General features: G+C 36.2%; 1 non-coding gene across 1 annotated transcript; it reads left to right on the top strand.

The window, feature by feature from the left end:
• The first annotated feature begins 4,894 nt into the window (after positions 1–4,894).
• Positions 4,895–5,001, top strand: LOC128282137 (small nucleolar RNA R71). Its single transcript, XR_008272389.1, has one exon. It is a non-coding gene; the product is annotated as a small nucleolar RNA R71 (small nucleolar RNA).
• The last annotated feature ends 3,433 nt before the right edge of the window (positions 5,002–8,434 follow it).

Below are 8,434 nucleotides of genomic sequence, written 5' to 3'. Positions count from 1 at the left end.
GAAAATAAGGAGAATTAAGGGCAAAATTGGAAAATTTACTTAATAAAGCTAGGACTAAAGTGGAATTATCTAGATTTCTCTTTATTTTTCTGCATTCTCATCAGAAAAACGCCATGGAGGAGTTATATTAAGCTTTTTTTTCATATTTTTACTCCAAGTAAGTTCAATTCTTGTTTATTTCTTGAAATTTTTGTGTTTTTATGACTTTTACAACTAGGTCCACTTGTTGAATTCATTAGTTTTTGATTCTATGAAAGAAATTGAAAGTTTTTACACATATGTGCTGGAAGTATGATGATTTGGCATGGAATTAGAGTTTTAAATTGTTTATATGTTGATTTTATTGTAAGAGTTCAATAGAAAGTGAATGTTTGGGACCTAATTGTAAAAGAGTTTGAAGTTAGAGTTTTATGTGGAAATTCTGAATTTAAATAGTTATGAAATAACTTATAATGTTTATGAAAAGTATTAATTGAGAAAATTATCTTAATTGAGGGGTTAATTGAGCAAGGACTGAATTGTATGAATTGTGAAATTTGGGGCAAAATGGAAATCAACATTTTGCACTAAAACTGTTTTGGACAGCAGCAGTAGTCTAACTTTGAAAAATCACCAAAAATTGTATAAATGGAATTGGAGGATGAATAAAATATGAAATTAAATCTTATTGAGTCTAGTTTCTTATAGAAGAAATAATGTAAGCAATGGAATTGTAAATCATGAGATATGATAAATTTTGTGAGACAAGGCCAGAATGATTTTGGGTTCCCCTATTCTGACTTTGTAAAATCATCAAAAATTGGATAAAAATAATTAGGGGCTTAAATTTATATGTTTAGAATCCTGAATGAGTATATTTTCAAGATAAACAAATGGGAATATTATTCGAATCCTGTACGATGAGATAATTAATTTTTAGTGAAGAAGGGTCGGAACTGTCAGACAACAGAACATGGGAGACTTCAATGAATAAACTGTATTAATTGACCCAACTAAAAATTATGAAATTTTTATGGTAAGAATACATATGAGTCTAGTTTCTGGGAAAATTTATAGATCTTAATTTGGAGTTCTTTAGCTCAAGATAAAAATAATTTAGTAACTATGACACAGATGGACGGCTTAATTAATATTCACATAAGTAGATAGTGAAAATTATGGATAATGTTACCTACAAGTGTGTTGTTTATACTAAGGATGTGGATGGAGAGGAGGAGGAGGAAAATATACAAAAATATATGAATGACTCATGTATAAATTGATCACATGCCCGATTATAATCGATAAGTGTTGAATTAGAAATAATATAATGTTTTATTTGGAATATTTATTATGAAATTATGATTATCGCTATAATACAAAAATCGAACTTGTGAGTTTATATAACTAAATTTAGTGACCATTTGTTAATCTTATTAAATTTCAATATTATTTTATGAATGGTGATTAATATTTATGTATGTTAGTTGTTGAAAATAAGTAAATTATGTACAAAAGTTATGAAATTGAACTGAGAATTTCTGAAGAACGGAACGCGGGAAATAAGTACAATCATTCAGTGAAAAAGATGAATTGACGGTAAATTACCCAAGTAAACCGAGATTCAGCATTTGTTGCGAATTGTCGTGTTTGCTTTCTGTTTAGCTCTTACGAGCTTCCGTTAACTCATATGAGTTTCGATTAACCCTTTTGGGATTTCGATTCACTCTGGTGAGCTTGATTAGCCAAGACTTCGTTTAGCACTTATGTGCTTGATTAGCCTTCTACTTCGTTTAGCACTTATGTGCTTGAGCTAGACTTCGGGCTTCAGATCACGATGTACTCAAATCCGTAAGCTATTCCTTGAATGGACAAGTTGGTAAGTCGTAAATGTAACATGTGGAAAAAGAAATGTAAGTAATGTTATCATTATTATTATTGAGCTCAATTATGTGATTTTGTCATTCAGAGATTGTGTTTGACAGGATATGTTAGTAAATTATGAGTATGTGAATCAAAGTGACAGAATTTAAACACCTAATGAGGTTGAGCTCATTCATACGAATTTGTCATTTGAAATTGTAATTGACAGGAAGAAATAGTGAATTGCATGCTTATCAATGGTACACATAATTATCTGAAAAACAAGAAAAATGACGGTTATTGATATATGGAAATGTGAGACATTGATATATGAATGTGGAATATGTTTGATAAATTTGTTCATTCTTAATTATGGAATTATGTACCTCATGTGTGCTATTTGCATAAAGATGATATTTCAAATACTTTGGTGAGTAAAGCTTAAATATGAAATAGTATGAAATCAAGACAAGTTGTTATGAAAATATATTTAAATTATCTGTAAGTGTTTTTATACTCCTCGGTAATGCCTCGTACTCTATTCCGGCGACGGATACGGGTAGGGGGTGTTACAGGACGCGTCTGAAATTCGGCCCACGCCCGTGTTCTTTAGCCATGTTGGTGCACACGGTCGTGTCGTACAGCCGTGTCCTACTTTGTTTGCTTCTCCCACACCCGTGTATGGATGCACACGCCCATGTTAATTTCACAGTCTCGAGCATGGGTGGTGGGCAAGGGGGTGTCGCACGCCCGTGTGAATTTCTCAGTTTCAACCACAGCTTCTGGACACGGACATGGCGCACACCCGTATTGTTTTGACAATTTCATCCACGGTCATCTCACACAACCATGGCAACGTATCGAATCCCGTGTTGGGGAAAACTTTCGCTCTGTTTTCACACGGCTGTATCACACGGTCGTGTCTCCTCCAGTGGTATGAGCACGACTTAAGGCACGCCCATGTGCCTGGTCGTGTGGATTTGGAAAATATGTGTTCAAAGGCTTAGTTAGTGAATTAGATGTTAAAAACTAAAATTAAAAGAAGTTAACACTGTTAGTGCTCGGGTTGCCTCCCGAAAAGCGCTTATTTATAGTACAAGCTCGACTTACCTCTCTTTGTGCATGGTCATGGTGGTGCGAGGAGTTTACACTCTTCATTCCTGCTATCAAACTCAAAATAAGGCTTTAGACGAGTACTATTTACCTTAAAAGTGCTGAATTTGGGATGAATTACCTCGACTGTACCGTATGGAAAAATGCTAAGTACCGTAAGAGGGATTGCTCCATTTGGTTCAGAAGTAGCAATATGAGGGTCTACTGCATCTAGTAGTACTTTGTCTCCAACCTTAAGTTGATTTGGTGAAACATTGAGCTTGTCATGGCATGGTTTTGGTCTATCTTGTGCTCTCAGTTTCTGTGTTCGCCATTCATCTAGTTCCTCAATTTGTAGCATTTGTTCTTCATAGATGGGTTCTTTGTTGTTATTTGAACAAGGCTCATGTATGCTTTTCGAACGTATTTCCTGTAAAGAAGGTTGCACCACATGATCAGTATTAGTAGAATTTCGAGCTTGAAGAGTGATTGTTTCATCACCCACACGAAGTTCACCTGTACCAACATCAATTATAGTTCTAGCAGTTGCTAAAAAGGGCCTTCCTAAAATTAAAGGCAGGTCACTATCCTCTTCTACATATAGAATAAAAAAATTGACTGGGAATATAAATTTGTCAATTTTAAGGAGTACATCTTCAATAATGCCCTTAGGAAATCTAATTGTTTTATCTGCTAACTGAATGCTTATCCTAGTTTGTTTGGGTTTCCCAAGACCTACTTGTTTAAACATTTTGTAGGGTATGACATTAATACTGACCCCTAAATCAGCCAAAGCATTACTAACATCTAAGCTACCAATTAAACAAGGAATCGTAAAACTCCTTGGATCTTTCAATTTGTTGGCCAGCTTATTCTACAGAATGGCTGAGCAAACTGTATTCATCTCCACATGCGACGCCTTATCCAACTTCTGCTTATTTGCTAAAAGCTCCTTTAAAAAGTTAACTACGTTTGGCATCTGCGAAAGAGCTTCGATAAACGGTAAGTTAATATGCAATTTCTTTAATAGTTTAAGAAATTTATCGAATTGTTTATCTGTGCTATCTTTCCTTGTCGCATTGAGGTATGGCATCCGTAGTTTGTACTCTTTACTTACCGGTTGTTGCTCACAGTGGACTATCTCACCTTTACCTTTACCTACCACCATTCCTTGCCTTGGTTTTGTTTCAGGTTCAACTAACCCTTCCTCACCTTGAGTGGTAATCGTGTTGAGTTGTTCCCTTGGGTTAGATTCAGTATTACTTGGCAAGCTACCTTGTGGTCGTTCAGAAATTAATTTGGCGAGCTGTCTTATCTGAGTTTCGAGCCTTAGATTGATGCTTGTTGATTCTTAAGTGCTGTTTTGGTATTTTGAAAGCGAGTTTTTGACACCGAGATAAACTTTGTTAGCATCTCCTCAAGGCTCGGCTTCTTTTCCTGTTGGTAAGGTGATTGTTGAAAACCCAGAGGATGTTGTGGCCTTTGATTCCCTTGACCACCCCACGAAAAGTTGGGATGGTTCCTCCAACCTACATTATATGTGTTACTATATGGGTTATTTTGGGATCTAGAATTATTATTACCTATATATTGAACTTGTTCCTCCTCAGTGCTAGGATTGAAAGGTTGATATTCTGTGTGCGCTCTTCCTCCATTTGAATCACACCTCATCACTGGATGTACCTGAGTAGAACTATATAAACCGTCAATTTTTTTATTTAAAAGTTCTACATGGTTAGATAGCATAGTAACCGCATCGAGGTTGAAAACACCGGCTGCTTTTGTCGGCTTTGTTCTCATGACTTGCCACTGATAGTTATTCAGTGACATCTCTTCAATAAATTCGTAAGCCACTTCAGGTGTTTTGTTATTGATAGTCCCACCAGCAGCTGCGTCAATAAGTTGCCTTGTTGAGGGGTTCACGCCGTTGTAAAACGTTTAAACCTGCAACCATAATGGTAACCCATGGTGAGGGCACCTTTTCAATAGATCATTGTATCTCTCCCATGGATCATAGAGTGTTTTTAGATCCATCTGCACAAAAGAAGAGATATCATTCCTCAACTTAACCGTTTTAGTCAGTAGAAAATATTTAAGTAAAAATTTTTCGGTCATTTGTTCCTAAGTAGTGATTGACCCTCGTGGTAACAAGTTCAACCACTATTTAGCTTTGTTCCTCAATGAAAAGGGAAACAACCGAAAGCGAATGGCATCATCAGAAACACCATTGATCTTAAAAGCGTCTCAAAACTTTAAGAAATTCATCAAATAAGCGTTTGGGTCCTCGCCCTGCAAACCATCAAACTGAACAAACTGTTGGATCATTTGAATTGTGTTAGGTTTCAGTTCAAAAATAATTTGCAGCAACAGTAGGCCTAACTATACTTGACTCAGTTCCTGTTAAAGTAGGTTCAGCATTATCATCCATAATATGTGGAGCAGAATTCTGATTTACTGGATCAGCAGCAATTGCAGGAGGTAGCAGGTTTTCCTGATTTTCAGCCATCTCCTCGGCTGTGGTGTGAATATCGTCCTCTTGTCATTCCTCTATGTATCTTAAACTTCGCCTTATTTCTCTTCGGTTTCTGTGAGCTGTGTGTTCAATCTCACTATCAAAAAGTAATGGTCCTGATGGGTTTCTTCTATTTATAAACTATAAAAACCTGTCAGAAGGAAAAGAAAATTTAGTAACAAAAATCAAAATAAAATTTAAGTTGCAATAAAATAAATGGCTAAAGTAATAAAAATTAAATGTTCCTAATATCTTAGCTCCCTGGCAACGACGCCAAAAACTTGATGTGATGTGAATCGTGATAAGTTTTATAATTTAAAAATGTCCGTTCTTGAAAACTAACTATTATCACGACAAAAGCAAGCGCACCTTATCGAATAGTAGTATAGCTTATGGCGAGACCGGGATGTCGAACCCAAAAGAACTAAAAGTACTAGTATTAACTTTCTTTTTATTATCTAGCCTAAAAATAAAGGGGTTTGTTTTATCTAAACTAATTACTAAACTAAGAATGCACAGAAAGTAAATTGGGGAAATAACTTTTGGGAAAACTGAATGATTTGGACAATACCTAAGGGAAAAATCCGCCTAGACTTCACTTGTTATTGACTCTGAATCAGATGATTTATTCACTTGACCTGATCCGTAGAAATCCCTAAGTTATATTATTATCTCTTTTGAGACTAACAATATCTAACCCTAGGTTGATTAATTAAAATCTCTTTCTAATTAAAACCTCTAGTGTTGCATTAACTCGATCTATGGATTCCCTTATTAGGTTTCACCCTAATCTGACAAAATTATGTCACCCTATATTTAGGCGTGCAATCAACTCCGTTTAATTATGTTAGATCTACTCTTAGACAGAGACTTTTGCTCCTCTGAATAAGCACATCAGTACTTGAATCAATATCCTAAAATATTAAAGCAAGAATTAAAAACTCATAATTAAGACCAAGTCAAATATTTATCATATAATTCATATAATAATAACAAAATCCATATTAGGTTTCATTCCCCTTAGGTATTTAGGGGGTTTAGTTCATATTTATGAAAGAAAACATCTCAAAACATAAAGAAAACCCAAGAACTCTTGAAGGGAATTGAAGGGAGATCTTCAGTCTTGAAGGTGAATCCGCCTTCTGAGATGGATCAATCAGCTTTCTTCGATTAATTCCTTGCCTCCTACTCCGTGTGTGTCTTTTTAGTACCTCATGAGGTGTTTATATAGGCTTTAGAATGCTTCAAAACCCTCAAGAGACTAGATTTGGGCTCGACAGGGACACGCCCTTGTGACACGCCCGTGTTCGATTGCTTTAAACCGTGTTCAAGTCTGTTGAATGGACATGGCCATGTGAACTACCCGTATGAGGAAGTCCAAGCCATGTTGATTTCCCATGTTGACCCAATTTCTCTATTTTTGGTTCGTTTCTCGCTCTTTTTACTCTCCTATGCTCTCCTAAGTATAAAACATGAAATTAAAGTATTAGGAGCATCGAATTCACCGATTCTAAGGATAATTCATCCAAAATAATGCTAAGCTTAGGATAAAAATATGTATAAATTATGGTTTATTAACAAGTTGTCTTTGGCTCGTCCCCCTCGGCTATCCAAACTTGATGATGCCCTAATCTCAAATATAACTTGGTAAACCATCTTGCATTACCAAGTTGATCAAACAAGTTTGTAATAAGAGGAATAGGATACTTGTTCTTCACACTAATCTTGTTTAGGGCTCAATAATCTATGCACATTCTCAACGACCCATCATGTTTCTTTTGGAACAACACTAGCGCACCATATGGAGATTTAGATGGCCTAATAAATCCTGTATCTAAAAGTTCCTTCAATTGTTTCCGCAACTCTTCTAATTACGGTGGAGACATACGACATGGGGCCATTACTAGTGGCACCATGTTAGACACTAACTCGATCTTGTGGTCCACTTCTTTCTTAGGTGGAAAATTTTTGTGCAACTAAGCGGGCATTACATATCGAAAAGATTGTAATAACTCCCTCACTTGTTTCGAAATCTCACCAACGAAATTAATCGCCTCCTCATTTTTCAAGGTGGCCAAATAGAAGACTTTCTCTCTACGTACTCCCTTAGCAAATTGAATTGCTGACAATGTTTTTCCCTTCAAGTCTCTTTTCCTTTTCATTTTCACCATGTATTGATGGTTTGAATCCGAAATCACCATGTAATTTCCCGAAAGAACAATGAAAGCATTAACTTGGTCAAAAAAGCTTAGTCCAACCACAAAATCAGAGTCATCAAGGGGTATTACCTTAATGGATGCTTTACCGGTCTAATCACCAAGTTAGAGATCCACTCCCTTCGTAACCCTCTTGATTGGAACACTTTTTGAGTTCACTATTTTGATCCAACCCGTCTTATTCTCTATCTTGAGGTCAAGTTTACAAGCAGTCTTTTCGGACATGAACAAATCAGAAGCACCTATGTCGACAAGCGTAACCAATTTTTTATTGGCCACAATGATGTCTACAAACATCAGCCCATGACACGTCTTATCTTTAACACCCTCTAGTATTGAACCAAGATTGTTATAGGCCCACTTTTCTTTTTGTCCCAAGGCCTCCTACGGTTGCCATTCCTAGGGGGCCTTTCTTTGCTTCCCCACTATTCCCTTTTGATTGAATTTGGGCTTAGAACACTCAGGCTTGTCTTTCTTCCCACTAAATTCAGCCAACAATTTTGCTACAGACATGGCCTTGGTAAGCTCTTAGACTCCTCGACATTGCAACTTTTACTTCGCCCATGGTTTCAACCCATCCATGAAGGAAAAGAATGCCTCTTTCTCACCCATATTTGATATTTGAAGCATGAGTTCGCTAAAATCCTGCACATACTCTCTCACAATGCCTTGTTGTGAAAGCTGACGCAACTTTGCCCGAGCTTCATACTCGGTATACTCTGGATAAAACTGTGCCTTGAACTCACATTGAAATTCCTTCCAAGTTTCAATT

This window comes from Gossypium arboreum, chromosome 1, assembly GCF_025698485.1.
Source record: "Gossypium arboreum isolate Shixiya-1 chromosome 1, ASM2569848v2, whole genome shotgun sequence".
NCBI lineage: Eukaryota > Viridiplantae > Streptophyta > Magnoliopsida > Malvales > Malvaceae > Gossypium > Gossypium arboreum.
The sequence above is the reverse complement of the archived record's forward strand: the minus strand, read 5'-3'. Positions and strand labels throughout refer to the sequence as shown.